General features: G+C 35.4%; 1 long non-coding RNA gene and 1 pseudogene across 1 annotated transcript in view; both read right to left on the bottom strand.

Moving 5' to 3' along the window:
* LOC137205659 (uncharacterized) overlaps positions 1–21236 on the bottom strand; it is a 472268-nt gene that overhangs the window by 36857 nt on the left and 414175 nt on the right. The gene's annotated exons all lie outside the window — the stretch shown is intronic.
* Positions 7901–17654, bottom strand: LOC137205754 (proteasome maturation protein-like; annotated as a pseudogene).

Here is a 21236-nt window from a genome sequence, read left to right as displayed (position 1 = left end):
AAAAAGCAGAGGGTAGTCTCTTTTTGAATGAAATGTGAACAGCTGGGTTATACAACATTGTACAAGTTTCTTTCTCATACTACTTCCATAAGCTTTAAATACATAGGAGGCTATGACCTAAAAATGTTTCTAAATATCTTCACAGTTCATGTCATGGGAGTAGTGTTCAAAGAAACATAACTGAACTGATATGATCTTCATTGGAAGCCATCTTAAAGCTTTAAATGCATTTCTATATTCCATTGCAATGAAGATATTACAGAATGCTGAGTCTGAGAAACATCCAATGAATTAACTTTAGAATTTTTGAACTAGGATAAGGTAAAAGAAGGAAAGCTCTTATATGACAGTACAGAACAGTGAGTAAAGGCTGAGAACATGGTACCAGCCTGCTAGGTTTGAATTGCAGGATTTGCTGCTTTGTGGCTTTAGGCATATTATTAATTACATTATGCCTTAGTTTCTTCTTCTATTGAAAGTTATTGAGGATTGAATAAGTTAGCATATGTAAAGTGCTAAGAATGTTACCTAGTTCATACTTTTCATTATCATTGCCATAATTTATTTACCATTTTCTAGGAAATTTGAGCAATAGACCTTGGACTATTCTGGCCACACCCTTTCCTCTGAGTTTACCGTAAACAAGTTAATTTTTGATGCTATGAAAAACTGGGGTCAGAAAATATTTTTTTTAAAATCTCAATGTGTTCTGTTTGGGGAAGGCTGTCAAGGGAGGCAGGGGGGCTCATATGCAAGTCATACATTTCAATCCCTTAGCATTCTTACTCCCAATAGACAGATTAAATCCTCTGCCAAATGAATACCCACTACATTATACCTCCCTCCTCAAGATGTTTTTCTTCTATAGACCTATGCTGAAAACTGCAGCAAGGTGCAAGTTGCTCTGAGGGTCACCTCCCTGGGGTACCTCTGACACCATTAAGCATACAGAGCCTCTAGGAAGTCTAGGGGGTTCATTTCCCTACTGCTGTGTTTACAATTAGGTTCCTCCCTCAACTGAAGAGTGACTCAATTTTCTATTGAAAGACTATCTTGATTTACAAATGTCTAATGAAATGACTATGCTTTAAATCTGCAAAACATTTCAAACATAATATTCTATTTCCCCCTCAAAGTTCTTCCTTCACACTGGTACTGCATCAGGATATATATCACTTCCCAAAATTGAGAGTTCTTTTGTCTAGCGCTCTATTTAAATCAGCACCCATTTCACAATCTGGCTTATTCAGTTCCAATTTTAGTTAATAGTATTAGAACTAATGAGCAACATTTGGGTTACATGTTTGTACTGTACTATAAAAATTCTCATTCTCCTAACATATTGTAAGCTATTTTTGTGGCTATTTGGCTTTTAAATACCTTCTTCACTGGAAGGTAATCCATTATAGTTATTAGATTGTTGCTGTGTCAGGGTACAGAGACTAATAAACCTTGAAGAATTTAGAAAGCTACAGTTTCTGAAGTTCTTTCATCAGGTTTCTTTGGCAGGTTAAATCACTTATTCTTATTAATATCAGAGAGCAGTTCATCCCAATAGTGAAAGGTCACCTTAAGTGTCTCTGTAAATAATTACATAATTCTAAAATCTTGCAGTTGAAATACCCGTTTTTAATCATCCTACTCACTTCTAAGAACATATGAAGGCAATAAAATAATTTCAAAGGTGATATTTTTAATATAATCTGCAGCTTAATCATTGCTCATGATAGGAAATGGTCAGTAACCACATCCAAAACCATTTTTAAACTAGTAACTTAATTTACTAAACTCATCTCTTTTTCATCCTTTTTTTGTCAATTCTATTTTCTAAAGATGTGGTGAGAGTTATCAAGTGTCTCATAAATGGTTATGTGTAAAATGTGCATTTGTACTTAAATTTTAACAAACAATGAAGTTAACCCTCACTGAAGAGTCAACTATTAAGTTTATCTAACTTCCCCACCTTGGTTTGTAGGTACTATACTTCCTTTTCCATAGTTCATAAACTTAATAAACCTAAACAGTTGAAAAACAATAATTCATGCTTCTTTATATCATAACCATATGATATTAGCAGGGTTATAACTTCATCCACAACTATAATTTTGTTTTTGTTTCTTTGGCTTAGGGGCAAAAAAGCCAAAAAACAAAAAGAACATACACAAGCACATAGCACATTGCAGGCGTGTAACAATTTAGAAAATAATATCCATTTGCAAACTACAAGTACAAATATTTCTCTATAAATCTATTTAAATTATTCAAGAAAAAATTTTAGGTGTTTTTAGTTATTTCACTCTTTATTAGAAATTACTTTGAGAGCAAATAAAATAAATAAAATGAGATGTTATACGTATCCCATTTAGTTCTCTGTAACAATATGACAGGGAAGAAGATAGAGTAAACAAGCAAATTTATGTTTGCATTATCCCAGTCTCCACTAATATACATAGGCTGATCTTCATTAGCAGAAAAAAAAAAAAAAATACAATTTCTGCACTATAAAAACTAGAATCCATGTTCTGCTGAGAACCACAACAGACAGTATTCTTGCCTTCACCTTAAAAGATCAACCTGATCAGATTTGTCTTATGTCTCCTCTTGATTTTTTCTCTTTTTTACTATTACTCTTCTTCGTATTCCCACTTGATTTGGCAAATTTCTCTAGGTCTCAATATTCACGTTTATTTTCCTCCCACCCTTGGGCATTCCCCTCATATGCTAATGAATTTACCTAAAATTGTACTTTTCTTCACTGTAAAAAGGTCTGAGCTCACATGAAAAATGTTTAAAATAAAAGGCTGTAATTAATGAGCACATTATTAATTTTTAAATGCAGTATAATGATCTTAGGAATTCAAGCCTTATGAGAGGTGTTTGAACTCAGATCTAAAAATAGCTTGAAAAAGACTTCTAGAAGGATAGACTACTTGGTTTGTAGTTAACAAATAATTTTACATTATACCTCTGAGGAATATGTATGGGAAAAACATAAAAATGGTTATGTTACCAAGACTTTCACAGGGCTGAAAAATGCATCTATAACCTAAAATATTAATTTAATACACTCTGAACAACTGGATAGTAGCATAAATATAGAGAAGATTCCTGAAATTTTGAATAACCAGCCTTATAAACTTCCTTATAGCAAGCTCATTACTACTGAATTAACTTGCATGTTTGAGAAAGGAATTTATACAATAGACAATTTTTAAAAACTTTTTTCAGAATTCAGCTCAAAATGTATTGATTATAGCATACCCTTAAATAATGAATACAATCATAGTGGCATAATATTATCATAGCACTTCATTCATGACTGTAGAGTTTACATTCAGAAGTACCTAGAAAAAATTCTGCAGGATTCTGCACAAGTTTTGATACAACTAGTTATAAATCAGTCAGTACCACAGCAGCTTCTATTGATAACAATTCAAAGTAATAGCAAATGAAACCTAGGATCTCAAACTCATAGCACAGTAAAGCACCTAGAAACCATGATAGATAAAAGCATGTAATTCACATTCTCTCATTTAGAAGGATAATTCACATTCTCCTCCTAAATGAGAACTCTTGTTCACACATACCTGAGTGTTACCATCTCTGACCACCCATATGCTAACAATTTAAAAATAATGACTTGGTCTTCACTGCCAAGTCTGCAAGGGCTAACCCAGTTTTATGATGCAATGAGTCATCTAGAATAAATGTCAATCTCATTTTTTCCAACATTTGCTTTGGCAAGACAGTAGAGACAATAAGGCACTTCTCCGAAAAATTCTGAGGCCAAAATGAAAACCAAAGTTTTTTTTGTTTTGTTTTGTTTTAATTTGGCCGTGCTGCGCGGCTTGCAGGATCTTAGCTCCCCAACCAGGGACAGAACCCAGACTCCGGCAGTGAAAGCACCGAGTCCTAACCTCTGGACTGCCAGGGAATTCCCAAAGAAAACCAGAGTTAAAGGACAATAAATGTGTCATCTTTGTAGTCACCTCAGAAATTATTTGCAAACCAAGTATAAGCTTCATGAAATCCTTAAAATAGGACACAATACACAGAAAACCATCTTATACCAACAGAGCAAGGCCAAAGATAATCTGAGTAGGCAAAAAAGCTACTTTGTGCTACTTATGCCCTAGTCACATACCATGAAACACCCAGGGACTGACGTTTAACTACAGTCAAGACCAAAGTGAGCACCCATTAATCACAAAGCCTTCATTTGTTTTTCTTTGTCTTTCAAATTTGACCTTGGAAAGACAAAAATATTAGGTGACAAACTACCAAGTATAAAAATAATAAAGGACTGAAATCTAAATAGTTAATTTGACTGATAAGGTCCACTGCCTGTTGCTTATTTATCTCTTCTATTCTAATTAATAGAAGAGATAAATAAGCAAATAGGGCTACTGTATCATGATTGCTCTTAACTGAAACTGTGTAAAGATCAAATAGAAGGTTAAAATTACATGGACTGGAGAGGTATCAGTTTGGAATAAGAAGAGACATATTTGCTAAGTTCTAAGATATATTTTTTTCATACTTACTTGTTTGTTTGCTTATTCACTCAGTGAATGTCTATTGAACATCTAATATGTGCCTCTTTTAAGCTCTGAAGATATAGTAGTGAACAAAACAGCCCAAAATAGCTATCTTCTTGGAACTTACATTCTGGTTGGGGGCTCATCTAACTGTACTTGCTATTTGGTCTTGGATATCTAATGGGCATATCAAACGTGACAAGTCCAAAAAATTCTCAATCCCTTTCCCCTTCAAATGTATTTCTCCTCCAGTCTTTCCTATCTCAGTAAATGGCATGTCCATTCACCCTGTTGCTCATGCCCAAAACTACAGCTATTCTTGTTTTCTCTCATTCTCTCATTCTACACTTACAATCTATCCATCATCAAATGCTGCTGGTTCTACCTTCCGAATATATCCAAATGTGACTGTTTTTCAACACCTTCTACCACCCTGGTCCACCATTTCTCAATTATACTGCCATAATAAGTTTTCTAACTTTCCTCATTCTGTAAGAGGAAGCAGGGGAGAGGGAGAGAAAGAGAGAAAAAGAGAGACTACAAAATAGAACAAATAGAGAAAGACTGTTTCTAGTTGTTTACCTAAGGTATCCAGGAATTAGGTTGAAACAGATATATACATATATATTAGCATATATATACACATTTTAATATAGTCTTACAAGCTTGATTTTTAATTGTATAATATTTTAGTAATAATAAAACACAATTAAGTTGAAATGCAACCACTAAACATAAAATTTAAAAAGTACTTTTCCAATCCACATCCATTGGAAAGTTCTTAAAACACTGGCAACCTGGTAGCAGAGAATAATTTCCAGTGCTCAGACTTTGGTCTTAATATATCATGTTCCTATAAAATGAACCAAAGTTCCTTAAAAATGTCAGGAACTGTATAATGTCTGCATGGAAAAACAAGCTTTTACCTTAGATAGCAAAAAAAAATCGGAGAATTTCATATAATAAAATAATATGATAGATGTACGATCATTTTATATACTCTAATGAATTAATTAATCTAGATATTGATCAACAACTACTGTTAACATCAGAAGACAAGAAAAACAGGTATTATGTGCTTCATTTTAGATAAACACAACACTATGAAATAGCATTGCTACAAAAAGAGAAATGAATAAATCTAATCACATCAAGCCTCCAGTTCTAATGGAGAGAAAAATATATATGAGTGTTGGTTTGCAAACTTGGGAATTTACCAGGTGAAATCTGAAACTGGCCCCTATACATGGAAGAGATCCAAGAAAGAGGCAGACCACTCCAGATTGGTAGGTGGCAGGTTTAATAAGCAAGGGGACTTAATTACCAGGTTTGTTTTGGGCAGCTTCAAGACAAGTAGACCTTCACACCTGCCCACTAGCATCTTAAAAGTTGACACAGAGGCTTTAACTGGGTCTGGTCATGTACACTGTCCAGATGTCTCAACAGCACATTACTCTCTCAAGGTTGCATCCTTGAAAACAGCTCCAGCTGTGGGATCAGTGGGTGGAACATATATTCCAAGGACAGAGGAGGGGGTGAGGAGCTTCTGATTGCCCAGGCCCAACTCACAGGTCAACGGCTGGTCATGACCTCTCAAAAACTCCTCCAACAAAGAAAAAAGAACATGTTAAAAGGACACACGAGGGGTGCAACCAGCAAAAGCTAAACTGTAGGAAACTGCTGAACAAAGAATCTTGTTTCTGATTCAACAGATACATTGCAAGTAATCTTTTTATCTTTAGTTTTGGTATAAATTTATTTATTTATTGTTGGTTGTGTGTTGGGTCTTTGTTGCTGCGCACGGGCTTTCTTTTTAGTTGAGGCAAGCAGGGGCTACTCTCCGTTGCAATGCAATGGGCTTCTCATTGTGGTGGCTTCCCTTGTTGTGGAGCACGGGCTCTAGGCGCGCGGGTTTCAGTAGTTGTGGCTCAAGAGCTCTAGAGCACAGGCTCAGTAGTTGTAGCACATGGGCTTAGCTGCTCCGCGGCATGTGGGATCTTCCCGGACCAGGGCTCGAACCCATGTGCCCTGAATTGGCAGGTGGATTCTCAACCACTGCGCCACCAGGGAAGCCCTAAAAATGAGATAGATGAAGAGAAACAGAAACCATGCCCTCTAAGTTACAAGGCCCATAAGGTAGAAACAAAATGATACATCGAGAATACCAAGCTTGTTTTGCAGAGGACCAGAGAAACCACAGACAAGGAAACAACTTGCTGACAGACCCTGACTAAGCATCACACAGGCTCAGGCACATTGAAGGACTAGAATGACATAGTAAACTTTAGACCTCAAATGACTAAAATCTACCACATGTTACATAATGAACCCTGCACATACAACCCATGATGAGGTTTGAAGAACAGTCACACCTGCACAGAGAACTCTAGAAACTTACAGTTTGCTTTCCACCAATCATTTCCTGGCCCCCTCCCCCTCTTGCTCCCTGCTTCCACTATAAATACCCCAGTCAACAGCCTATCCAGGAGACAGATCTGAGCTTTGCCTCTTGTCTCCTTGCTTGGCCGCCCTGCAATAAAGCCTCTTCTTTCTGGAAAAGACTACTGCCTCAGTATTTCATCTTTCCATTGTGGACTGGGCAACAAGCCACTTGCTCTGTTACAAAATCTTTTATAGTAAAAGGGAATTAAGAGATATGTCAACTAATTGAAATGTTTAGAATTTAGTTGGTTCCTGATTTTTAAAACAACATATAAAAATAATTGTGGCATTTGTGAGAAAGTTGGAAAAATTTAAACAATGATTGCATCTTTTCTGATATTAAGCATTTATTGTTAAATTTTTGGAATAATAATGATATCATGGGTATCTTTAAAAAGAAAACTATTAACTTTCAGAGAAACATACTGATATATTTGCAGATAATACATCTTATATCTGCTCCAGAAATGATAAGATAAAGGGAAGTATGTAGGAGTATATAACACAAGATGGGCCAGGTATTGATAATTGTTGATGATGGGTCACAGTGAAGTACTTTATTATGCTCTTCTATTTCTATATATGCTTAAAGTTTTATACAATAAATAATTTAAACTACATATGCAAAGCCAACATGATATAAATATATATAAGTAAAGTTTTTGAGACAAGAAAACATAACTGTGTTCCTTTCATTGTCGTGTCATTTGCTAAGTGTTTTGAATCATTTAAAATCGGATAAAAATGTCATATTTGAGGCTTCATGTTTTTAGTGTCTATTTTGTTGGTAGAGGTGTTTCCACAGCAGCAGAATTTATATTTTCTGGCAAAACTTCTCATGTGTCAGTACTTTTAATATTGTATACATCAAATTATAGTAAAAAGACAACTATAAACAAGATGCAGTTCCTCTACTTTAATTAACCACACACCTCTATTATAGTAAGCCAAAATTATTCCACCATCAAGTGGGGTTATTTCATTTCATCATTTTGTGATGGATCATTAAAAATATCTTGAAAACCAATAGCTTCATCATTACCCCTCAACATATCCAGTTAAAGATTTGAGCTAGGAAAAAATGGAAGATACTGAACATGCTCCACTGCATTGAATTCCATTTGTAATTCTATTAGAGCAAATAGACCCTGGATGGTTCTTAATGTGGATAAATTCATTTTATTTCCACTGAGCATTTTATTTTGGTATACTAGTCAGCTGGGGCTGCCATAACAAAATACCACCAAGTAGGTGGCCTAAACAATAGACATTTATTGTCCCACATTCTGAAGGTTGAAATCAAGATGCTGGCAGGGTTGGTTTCTCCTAAGGTCTCTGTCCTTGGCTCACAGACAGCTGTCTTCTCATTGTGTCCTCACTTGGCCTTTGTGTAAATCCGTGGTGTCTCTTCCTCTTCTTCTAAGGATATCAATCATTGGATTAGGGTCCTTATGACTTAATTTAATCTTAATTATCTTCTTAAAGGCCCTATCTCCAAATACAGTCACCTTGGGAGTTAGGGCTTCAATATATGAATTTGGGTAATACTGTTCAGTAGTACGTAACAAGCTGAAAAGTTTTTTTTTTTCTAATAATTCAAGAGGATGACTGGGCAAAAGTTAATTTTTCACATAAGAAAAATATTTTGAAAGAAGATCACGACTTTCAAAAGGTCCACTTGCTGGAAGTTCAGTAACTGGAATACTATCCATTAGCTGAGATCCAAGTCCTCTGGCATTCACTTTCAGCCTGCTCTGCACACAGCCACTCAGCCCCCTGATGTCAGCCAGCTCGTCACTTCTAACTTTGGGAGTTGATTCCTCACATCTGCTGGCATATGCTTTTTTTTTTTTAATATGCACAGATTTGTGGTCAAAAAGATTTAAAAGTTACAGATAGCAAATAAACATACGAAAAGATGCTTCACATTATATCATTAGGGAAATGCAAATTAAAACAACGAGATACCACTACACACCTATCAGAATGGCTAAAATCCAGAACTGACAACGTCAGATGCTGATGAAGTATGGAGCATCGGGAATTCTTATTTATTTCCAGTAGAAGTGCAAAATGGTACAGTCACTTTGGAAGACAGTTTGGTGGCTTCTTAAAAACTAAACATACTCTTACCATACAACGCAGCAAATGCACTCCTTGGTATTTACCCAAAAGAGTTGAAAATGTATATCCACACAAAAACCTGCACATGGATGTTTACTGCAGCTATATTCACAAATGCCAAAACCTGGAAGTGACCAAGATGCCCATCAGCAGGAGAATGGATAAAGAAACTGGGGTGCATCCAGGCAACAAAATAGTATTTAGCACTAAAAAGAAATAGCTATCAAGCCATTAAAAGACATGGAGTAAACTTAAATGCATATTACTAAGTGAAAGAAGCCAATCAGAAGAAGTTACGCAGTGGACTTCTCTGGTGGCACAGCGGTTAAGAACCCTCCTGTCAATGCAGGGGACACGGGTTCAATCCCTGCTCCAGGAAGATCCCACATGCTGCGGAGCAACTAAGCCCTTGCTCCACAGGTACTGAGCCCACGCTCTAGAGCCCGCGAGCCACAACTACTGAAGCCCTTGCGCCTAGAGCCTTTGCTCTGCAACAAGAGAAGCCACCGCAATGAGAAGCCTGCGAACCGCAACAAAGAGTAGTCCCTGCTCGCTGCAACTAGAGAAAAAGCCAGCACGCAGCAACAAAGACCCAACGCAGCCTAAATAAATACATTTAATTAATAAAAAGAAAATGTTATGTACTGTATGATTCTAACTATATGAAATTCAGAAAAGAGACAAACTATGCATATGTTCAGTAGTTGCTTAGAGGGAAAGGAGACATGAATAGGTGAAGCACAGAGGATTTTTAGGGCAGTGCAAATACTCTGTATGATGCCATAATGATGTATACATTTCATTATACATTTGCCAAAATCCAAAGAATGCACAACACCAAGAGCGAATCTTTTTTTTTGGCGGTACGTGGGCCTCTCACTGTTGTGGCCTCTCCCATTGTGGAGCACAGGCTCCGGACGTGCAGGTTCAGCGGCCATAGCTCATGGGCCCAGCCGCTCCGCAGCATATGGGATCTTCCCGGACCGGGGCACGAACCCGTGTTCCCTGCATCGCCAGGCGGACTCTCAACCACTGTGCCACCAGGGAAGCCCCCAAGAGTGAATCTTAATGTAAACTATGGACTTTGGGTAACTATGATATATCAATGTGGGTACATCAATTATAACAAATGTACCATTCTGGTGAGGGGTGTTGATAATGGGGGAAGTTACGCATGCCTGGGGACAAGGCACATGGGAAATCTCCATACTTTCTGCTCGATTTTGCAGTGAACATAAAGCTGTTCTAAAAAACAAAGTCTATTTTTAAAAAATAATAAAATTTTAAAAGTTTTAAAAATTTGAATCCCACCTCTTTTATTTACTGTGTGATTTTGAACAAATTAATTAGTATCTTTGTAGTCCAGTATACCTATCTGGAAAATGGAATAATAAAAGTATTTCCTTTTCAGAATGATTAAGAATAATTTTAAATGAAAAAATAAGGATTTTACAAAATGCTTTCTGATACTGATTTGTACTAAATTGATGGGAGGCTTTCAGCTGGGACATAAGTGAAAAACAGTGCAGACAGGGGGCCATTTATTCCTTTATACTACTTCTATAAGGGAAATAATAGAAATATTTCTTTCTAACCATTATTTTATAGATTCTCGAGATCTAGATATAAGATTTATGTCTATAATAATCTTGCTTCATTAAAAAATAATAACTGTTTTCACGAAGCAATATATATTCATGGTACAAATTTTAAACTTAACTAAATCATACATGGTGAAAAGAAATTCCCCCTACTCCCTTCTTCATCATATATATATATATATATATATATATATATATATATTCCATATAGATGACCTAGTTTTATTAGTAAGAACTTTGGTAAAATTTGTTTACTTAAAAATAAAAGATTTGCCAGAGCAATGTATTACTTCCTTTACATACCTTTCCCTTAATTTTCAAAACACCATTTCTAATAAACTCATATTCCCACTGTGTAAAGAAACCGAAATTTAAAGTGATTAAGGAGCTGCTCAGAACTGTGAGTTAGGATTTATGCCATATCTATGTGATTGTGATTCCAAAACCAAAGGCTTTTAATTTGACTAATCAGCTTTATTAATGCTGAGTCCCTGAGTAAAGATTTAATTTATTCTCTTACCTAAAATACTATTTTCTGATCTTTAAGAAGTTTTACTTTGATTTTCTTTGTTCCCTATACCCATCTTTCTCCCTTGCCACCTCCCTAAACCTCCTAAGGACTGTCATTTTCTAGGATTTCAGGATGAGACTCTGTACAATCACATTTTTCACTTTTTCTAAATTTAGAAATGTGGTAGTCAATGACAAGTTTAGACAGCTTTTCTTCAGATTCAATTTTGGTCATATACAAGACTCATTCAGCCTTCTCAGGTCCTTTCATGAACAGTCTCAGAAGTAAGGCACCTTAGGTTTGATGTATTTCAAGTCTCATAAAATGTGCTGTTCACTTTCAAGTATGTTCATTCACAGCCATTCTCTTTCTATACCTCAAAGTCAAGAGAGGTATTCCTATAAAAGAATTTCGAACCTACCACTGTTAATTCCATATGAATACTGCAAGGAGATGATAGAAATACCCAAAGGAAGCACCATTTTAGCACCGGGCTAAAACAAAATAAAATGTCAAGTCATATTTGTCTCCCTCTTTTCTTCCATCTATTTATTATTAAGCACAGATATTTAAAAAAAAACCCAAAATCCTAAGAACTAATATGTGATTTCAGAGCTTTCTGTCTTTCAAATAACTTACACTAACTGGTGTGTCCATAGACAGTGTGATAGAGTGGAAAGCATAGTAGCTGGATGAGCTCCAATTCTTACTAATGGAAGATCCTAGGCATGCATTCACTAGTCTTCAGCTTCAACTTCCATAAAATCATTCTACTATCTACTGGGGCCATTTAGAAGCTTCAGTGGTATGTATTAAATGTTTTATAAACTGTAAAACATGTAAAGTGGAGGATATATTATCTCTGAAAAAGGTATGCTTTTTGGTAAGAGAGTTTTGCCACAAAACCTCATTCCTTTTTCACTTGCACTTAAGAATCCATACAAATATTTAAAATTAGTTTCAAATTTGGAATATGAATTTTATCCATGGCTGGGAAGATGGAAAGGTAACATAATGACAGAGTCATGCAAGTTCCAGGAAGAATGACTCTGTGAATTTTAGCAGCATCTTCTAGAGTGCTAGGGGTAGAGTGATAAAACTCAAAGAAACTTTTTCAGAAGGGGAATGGAGAATAAGAGATATAAAGTTCTATGTCTAAAGCAACAAAAATAATCAACTATACTCCAATATAAAATAAAACTTTTTTAAAAAGCAACGAAAATAATTATTGGTGAAAACTCTACAACCCAAAACCCAAGGCTGCCAGATAAGCTTTTCCTTTTCTCAACACGGATATGTACTGTCTCCAAAACTCTCATGCTGGAGTCTCAGGTAATGGACAACTCAGTAGTGGGAACTATATGGGAACAGACAGCTCTGACCAGCCTAACTCAATTCATACCATAAATGTAACTCTCAAGAGTAGTTCTGATGCTAACTAACCTTCTGAGATTTTCAGCTTGGAGCCAGATGCCCAACAACCTGTATCTATAAATAATAAGAATAGACGTGGGAGCTAATCACTTGTTCTTGCTTCCACCTTTAACATTTTTGATATTTTATTTTATTGTTTTTGTTAATTGCTACTTTGAAAGCACAAAGGCAGGATAATACCTTTCAATAAAGAAATTTCAGAAAATCAGTATCAGGCCTGAAGATAATGTTCATTCACTGAGTGAGTGCTAAACTGGACGATTAATGAATGAGGAATGAAGATAGCTTTCTACGGTAAATAGTTCTTTCCTCTTTTCTAAAGATAAATGAGAGTTCTTTAAGTCTTAGCTGATGTCTTGAGACCATAGAAAAATACAAATACAAACCTGTCTTTATTTTTTAAATAGATGTATTCCTAGCATGTGCAACTTACTACTTTATAAATCTAACGTATTTTTCTGAGTTAATTAAAGGGGCTTGATATTCACATTTCAAAAGTTGGATACTCTTTAAAATTTTTATTTTTTAGCCACGTTGCACAGCATGTGGGATCTTAGTTCCCCCACCAGGGATCGAACCCGTGCCCCCTGCATTGGGAGCTCAGAGTTTTAAACACTGGACCGCCAGGGAAGTCCCTGAACACTCTTTTTTTTTTTTTTTTCTTTTGCTGTACGCGGGCCTCTCACTGTTGTGGCCTCTCCCGTTGCGGAGCACAGGCTCTGGACGCACAGGCTCAGCGGCCATGGCTCACGGGCCCAGCCGCTCCGCGGCATGTGGGATCTTCCTGGACTGGGGCACGAACCCATGTCCCCTGCATTGGCAGGCGGACTCTCAACCACTGCGCCACCAGGGAAGCCCTGAACACTCTTTTAATGTGTATAAATATTATTAAATATATCTTTTTAAATTTATAAACTTAGGGTTTTTTTCTTAAATTGATAAAGTCTGGTAGCTTTACTAACTCTTCAACATAGACAAACAGGACTACTTGAGATAAAGCATTTTTGTCACTGCCACATTTACTCAGCATACTGTAAACTGTCAGTATGACAAGAGATAGTGAAAACAATTTTGGCATTCATCTTCACATTGCATAAACACTGAGGGAGTTGAAACCAGGAAGCTCTAATTTAGACAAGCTGACCAGCAGTTATCAATTTCTGAGAAATAAAGTTCCATTTTCATGTGTTGGACCAGAGGAAAGAAGTTTCCAGAAAACTTGACAACACCCTTAGATCTCATCTTAACTTCCCCCAAACTCTGTGTTGTGGATAAATCCTTTAATATTTTGGGGCCTCTAATGTGCAAAATGAGGAGGTGGAAGACATTGGTCCCCAAGTTCTTTACTACAAAGCTCCTTTTAAAATTTTATTTAACTACTTTAAAAACTAATTTTAGACTTACATAACTGTTCAAGAGTAGTACAAAGGGTTTTCTTCCACCTCTCATGCTGCTTCTTCTAATGTTACACAACCATAGTAAAATGGTAGAGAACAAGAAATTAACATTGACACAATGTTATTAAGTAAACTACACCAACTTTCCACTAATGTAATATTTCTTTTCCAGCATTCTATACAGGATCTTGTATTATATTTAGTTGTTATTTATACTTGCTATACAATCTGTAGCAGTTCTTCAGCTTTCCTTGCCTTTCATGCTTATGACACTTTTGAAGAGTACTCATCAACAATTTGGTAGAATGCCCATAAATTGGGGATCATCTGGTGTTTTCACAGATTGAGGTTATACATCATTGTCAAAAATACTACGAACAATGTTGTACCCTTCTCAGTGCTTCACATCAAGGGCTTCGTGATGTCAATATGTTTTATTCCTAGTGATGTTTACCTGGATCGCTAGGTTAAGATGGTATCCGCTAGGTTTCTCCAATATAAAGTTACCGTCCTTCCCTTTGTAGTTGGTAAGTATCTTGGGGGACATACCTGAGACTATGTAAATCTTTTCCTCCTCAAACCTTTTCCCAAGATTTCCCTAATTTTAGTATTCATTGGTGGATTTTTGTCTGTAACAATTATGACTGTAGTTATTGCCTCATGATGATCCTTTATTTCCCTTCTTCCTTCTATATGTTTTCATTAGAATTCTACTGTAAGGAAGGTTTGTCATGTTTCCCCCATTTTTTAGTTAATCTGATTATTTACTTACATTAGTAAGGATCCATGAATATGTATTTTATTCTGAGTTATATTCCAATACTATCACTTTTTATTCTGTTGGCAAACTTATTCCGGTTTTTTCCATTAGGGCTCCTTCAGGATGGTTCTTGTGTTGTTTCTTTTCTTTTCTTTTCTTTTTTCTTTCCTTTGTAACACTTTCTTACTTTCTGGGATGAGAAGAAGTTTCAGACTCCTCTTGTATTTTCCTGCCCCAGTTCTGGAATCAAACAGTTATTCGAGGAGCCCTAGCTCCTTTTACTGGAGAATGGGGTTTATAAACCAAGATCTGGATCCTTGGCATGCTAATTGCTACTGGGATGTCATGGCTTCTAGGCCATATTAATAGACAGAACTAGGAAATATGTGTTTGTGTACTAACCCCTGCATGGGTGGATGCACATAAACACACACCATGTCTATTGTTCTGCCTATTCATCTATCAAAAACCATGAGTTTATACTGACACCTCCAATTCGAATGCAACACCACATGGTTCATTCTAGCCTCCCTTCTTTCCATATTTAGAAATTCTTTCTCCAAAAGTGAGAAATGAGAAATCTGGCTTTCATTACATCTACACTACATTTTCTTATTTATAAGTTTTAGCATACACATAAAATAGTTTCAGAATTGCTAAATCATACCCCTACGAAAAACATTTTTACTGACCAAAGTTTAACTTTACCTTACAGTATTTTCCACAGTTACTTATATTAGTTCTTGACTTCTCCACTCCATTCAATGTGGGTGTGTTATTCATTTGTAATGCTGTTAAATTCACTTGTTAGTGTCTGTATTTAATTTTTGTTTCCCACCACATCACGGTTGGTTTTAAATGTTTGTTTATTTTACGGCACATGTGAATACTACCAGGGCCTTTTAAAATTATTATTATTTCCCCCAAAGCATTCATGTTTTAAAATTGTTGTCTATGAAAAAATTTCATTTATTCAGTGGTCATTTTCCATTTCACTGATTATATTTTGTTTTAATTAAAGTCATAGAAAATTACAAAGAGAGTTTCCAATGTTATCTCTGAGTTGATTTAAATTCTGACCAAAAGAAGAAAAATAATTAACAATCAGCTGTCTCATACAGCATTACAATTTCTCATAATTATAACTGTTAAGCATAATCTTATGACTATAATTAAAATGCATAATTTTAATTGTTCTTCAAAAAGTACATTGCAAACAGTTCACTTTACTACTTCCAAAGGCACATAGACTAAAACACTGGACTAAAGGATTTCTAAGATTATATGCCCGTTTATGATTCAATCCTGAGTCAGAAGAAGAGGCCTGATTTTCTGCACCACACCTGACCCACAAAACCACTCTCCAGTGATAAACAGGGAAGGGAGGAATAGATGTAAATGACTAGCTGGACAAATAATTTTCCTATCTGTCAAAGGTCAAAGTTGATTAAAGTATACCATGAAATTAAAAACACTATATTTTGGTATGTGAAATGGAAATCACAATGATTCAAGTTATACAATACCTACAATTACACAAACTATTAAATTCTTAAAGTTAGAATTCCTCAGATTTAACAATATGAAGAGACTCTTAGAATGAAGTTGATGAGTTTGACAAGAAATTCTCTAAAAAACATGATTCATGTGTTAGTAATTTTTAAGCAGAATATCCTCCCGAATAATTCATTTCCACCTCATTTTTTTAACATTTGGTGTACTTTCCTTTAAAATCTTTATTTGAATTTTACATCTTAACATTAGTCATGGGACAGTATATAAAGAGAACACATGATCCTGGTTGATAGCTGGAGACTGACAAGTCTCATTGCCAGTTTGGTAGAATTGTATATGTATCCTATCTCGGAGTTTGAAAGCTCCCTCAGAGATTGTGTGCTAATTAACAATGAACTGCAATATATTTTCACAACTTTGTCATTTGGTTGAATTCAGGTGAATCTAAGGTGCCAAATAAAGTTGTGAGTTGTGTTGAATACAAGCCCTGGCATTTTAGATGTCACATGCCCATGAGAGAACACTCAACCAATGGATACAGTGGCGTCATTTTGGAGCATTCTCAGTTGGTACACCAAACTAGCAGTGATTACAGCAGGTTTTCTGATAATAAAATACCATGATATTCCTAACAGCACTGATAATAAATACACTCCTAGAAAAGATGAGCTACCTCAAGTCTGAGAATTGTGTTATAAAGGAGAATATGAGTAGGATTTGAACTTAAGTACAAATAATTCAGGAAATATTTCCACTAAAATTCTAAGTCCCACAATAATTTTTGTTTTCTTTGAGTTTAGGCAGTCTGTATTTTTTCAGAAATAGATTTTAAATGAGTAAAATGTCTCACTTTCTTATGTTATATATATTATATATATACATATATATATATAATATATATATATGTATATATATAGCCAGAGAGAGGGAAAATATTTGCAAAGCTCTAAAAATGGTAATTATCTAAAATTTTTACTTGCCCTGACTTATCATAATTTCTAATTAATCTCTAATATCTATGATTATCCACAGTTTTCTAATATACCTATTGTTACTCAATGAGTTCATTAATTCAGAGAGTTGTGAAAATAGTCTTGACACTATTTTATTCTTCTTATATTTATGTAAAAAATGTTCATCAACTAGCATTTTAGTGTTAGGGACCACAATATTAAAAGCCTTTGGTACTTGCATATTCACAGTAATATCATGTTCTCTATTTTCTCACTGAAAGGATGAGAACCCTAAACTTTTAGTGACTAATAGAGTCCCTTACATTTACCTATAATTACATTTAATGTAAGAATGTGCCCTGTTTTAGGTCTTACCCATCGCCTATCCTCTGATACATCAGAAGTTCACTGACTTTTTCTTCCTTTACAAATGAAGTTAAATAGTTCCCGTAATGGATTTCTACTACCTTTTTGAGTTTTATTTGCCACTGTAAATTTCTCACGCTGAGTCACATTCACACACTCATTTAGTGTTTTTGTAAAGTTTCTAAGGTTTTAATTCTGGAAAGTATTATTCTGAAGATGACTCACATCAAGGACCACATGTTTCTGACTTGAAGTCTTAACAATAAAACCTCTAAAAGGACTACTTAGCCCAGACCTTGGCTTCTCAATACTATTCTCCAATAAAAGGAACTAGGTCTCCCTGGAAAATGTCTGATGTCAGACATGGGGCACAGAAATGTACAACATGCCCCTGGAACATCTTGAATTGGCAATAAAAAAGTACATACACACAAAGAAATGGGGGGCATGTTGAAAGAACACAGGGGCCAACTCAAAGGAGCTGCCAATGGCTAAATCTGGCACACAGTTAGCAACAAAATAAACAATGAAAATATTGGATTACAAGAAATAAAGTAAAATAAATATGCATTTATCCATATTAGTATAAATGAATGGATGAATAAAATAAATAGATAGTTACATAAATGCAGGAGGAAAATTGCTGTTTTTTAAATAGGAAATTCCAATTAACAAATGTAGGAGAAATAAACAAAATAGAAATTTACCATTAGACAAATACCACAGTAATAGTGGCAGGCAAGAATTATCCATGGATGATAAAATAACTGGATAGAAGTATTATGAGAAACAGGACATTTGGATAGTCTTAAAGTATCTCCTTAAGAGAGACTTGTCAATTACAAAAGAAGAATTATAACTTTACAGTGGAGAAAACTGACACCACCTTAACCATGTGATCAAGATTAATACTACCAGAAATAAGACATATTGGCTTTATGGCCTTCCTGAAATGATGTGCTGAGAAGGGTATATCATTTCTGTGGTGTTCTTGCCAAAAATGCATAACCTAATTATGAGAAAATATTGCACAAGCCTGAATTGAGAGGTATTCTACAAATAATTGGTCTAGAGTCTTCAAAAGTGTCAAGGTCATGAAAGACAAAAAAAAAAAAAAAAAAAAAAAAAAACTGAGGAAATGAGTAACTGTCCTAGACTGAAGGAAGAGATCATGACAACTAAACAGAATGTGAGGTCCAGGATGGGATTCTGAGTCAGAAAAAGCACAATAATGGCAATATTCAAATAGGATCAGTAGATTAATGTGATTATATCAAAGTTAATTTCTCCTTTTGATAGTTTTAAATGGTTTCTAAGACATTAACATTAGGGAAAGCTGGGTGAACAATATACATATGGAAATTCCCTTTATTATGTGTGTAACTATTCTGTAAGTCTAAAATTATTTCAGAATAAATTTTTTAAAAGGTCTACGATGGTTTCTCTCCCAAACTTCTAGAGTTCAGATAGGATATTGAAAGATACCTTAAGAAAGTAAATCCACTTAGATAATATTTTCAATCTCAAGTAATATGAGGAGAACCCTGTAAATGAGAAAACAAAATCTGAATTTTTATTAATACATTATTGCTCCCTATTTTCTCTGCGTGTTGCAGAGAAACACGCTGAAACACGTAGTAATCAAATTGGCAAAAATTAAAGACAAAGAAAAATTATTGAAAACAGCAAGGGAAAAACGACAAATAACATACAAGGGAAATCCCATAAGGTTAACAGCTGATATCTCAGCAGAAACTCAGCAAGCCAGAAGGAAGTGGCACCATATATTTAAATTGATGTAAGGGAAGAACCTAAAACCAAGATTACTCAACCCAGCAAAGATCTCATTCAGATTCAATGGAGAAATCAAAAGCTTTACAGATAAGCAAAAGCTAAGAGAATTCAGCACCACCAAACCAGCTCTATGACAAATGCTAAAGGAAATTCTCTAAGTGGGAAACACAAGAGAAGAAAAGGACCTATAAAAACAAACCCAAAACAATTAAAAAAAATGGTCATAGCAATATACATATCGATAATTACCTTAAACGTGAATGGATTAAATGCTCCAACCAAAAGACACAGGCTTGCTGAATGGATACAAAAACAAGACCCATATATATGCTGTCTAAAAGAGACCCACTTCAGACCTAGGGACACATACAGACTGAAAGTGAAGGGATGGAAAAAGATATTCCATGCAAATGGAAATCAAAAGTAAGCTGGAGTAGCGATACTCATATCACATAAAATAGACTTTAAAATAAAGAATGTTACAAGAGACAAGGAAGAACACCACATAATGATCAAGGGATCAATCCAAGAAGAAGATATAACAATTATAAATATATATGCACCCAACATAGGAGCACCTCAATACATAAGGCAACTGCTAACAGCTATAAAAGAGGAAATCGGCAGTAACACAATAATACTGGGGGACTTTAACACCTCACTTACACCAATGGACAGATCATCCAAAATGAAAATAAATAAGGAAAGAGAAGCTTTAAATGACACAGTAGACCAGATAGATTTAATTGATATTTATAGGACATTCCATCCAAAAACAGCAGATTACACTTTCTTCTCAAGTGCACACGGAACATTCTCCAGGATAGATCACATCTTGGGTCACAAATCAAGCCTCAGTAAATTTAAGAAAATTGAAATCATATAAAGCATCTTTTCTGACAACAGCACTATGAGATTACAAATGAATTACAGGGGAAAAAACGTAAAACACACAAATACATGGAGGCTAAACAATACGTTACTAAATAACCAAGAGATCACTGAAGAAATCACACAGGAAAGCAAACAATACTTAGAGACAAATGCCAATGAAAACACGACAATCCAAAACCTATGGGATGCAGCCAAAGCAGTTCTAAGAGGGAAGTTTATACCTATACAAGCCTACCTCAAGAAACAAGAAAAATCTCAAATAAACATTCTAACCTTACACCTATAGGAACTAGAGAAAGAAGAAAAAAGAAAACAGAAATTTAGAAGAAGGAAAGTAATCATAAAGATCAGAGCAGAAATTAATGAAATAGAAACAAAGAAAACAGTAGCGAAGATCAATAAAACTAAAAGCTGGTTCCTTGCAAAGATAAACAAAATTGATAATCCATTAGCCAGACTCATCAAGAAAAAGAGGGAGAGGACTCAAATCAATAAAATTACAAATGAAAATGGAGAAGTTACAACAGACACCGCAGGAATACAAAGCATCCTAACAGACTACTACAAGCAACTCTATGCCAATAAAATGGACAACCTGGAAGAAGTGGACAAATTCTTAGAAAGGTATAATGCTCCAAGACTGAACCAGGAAGAAAGAGAAAATCTGAACAGATCAATCACAAGTAATGAAATTCAAACTCTGATTAAAAGTATTCCAACAGGGGCTTCCCTGGTGGCGCAGTGGTTGAGAGTCCGCCTGCCAATGCAGGGGACACGGGTTTGTGCTCCGGTCCAGGAAGATCCCACATGCGGTGGAGTGGCTAGGCCTATGAGCCATGGCTGCTGAGCCTGTGTGTCCAGAGCCTGTGCTCCGCAACGGGAGAGGCCACTGCAGTGAGAGGTCTGC

The sequence above is a fragment of the Pseudorca crassidens genome, chromosome 14, assembly GCF_039906515.1.
Source record: "Pseudorca crassidens isolate mPseCra1 chromosome 14, mPseCra1.hap1, whole genome shotgun sequence".
Taxonomy (NCBI): Eukaryota; Metazoa; Chordata; class Mammalia; order Artiodactyla; family Delphinidae; genus Pseudorca; species Pseudorca crassidens.
The sequence above is the reverse complement of the archived record's forward strand: the minus strand, read 5'-3'. Positions and strand labels throughout refer to the sequence as shown.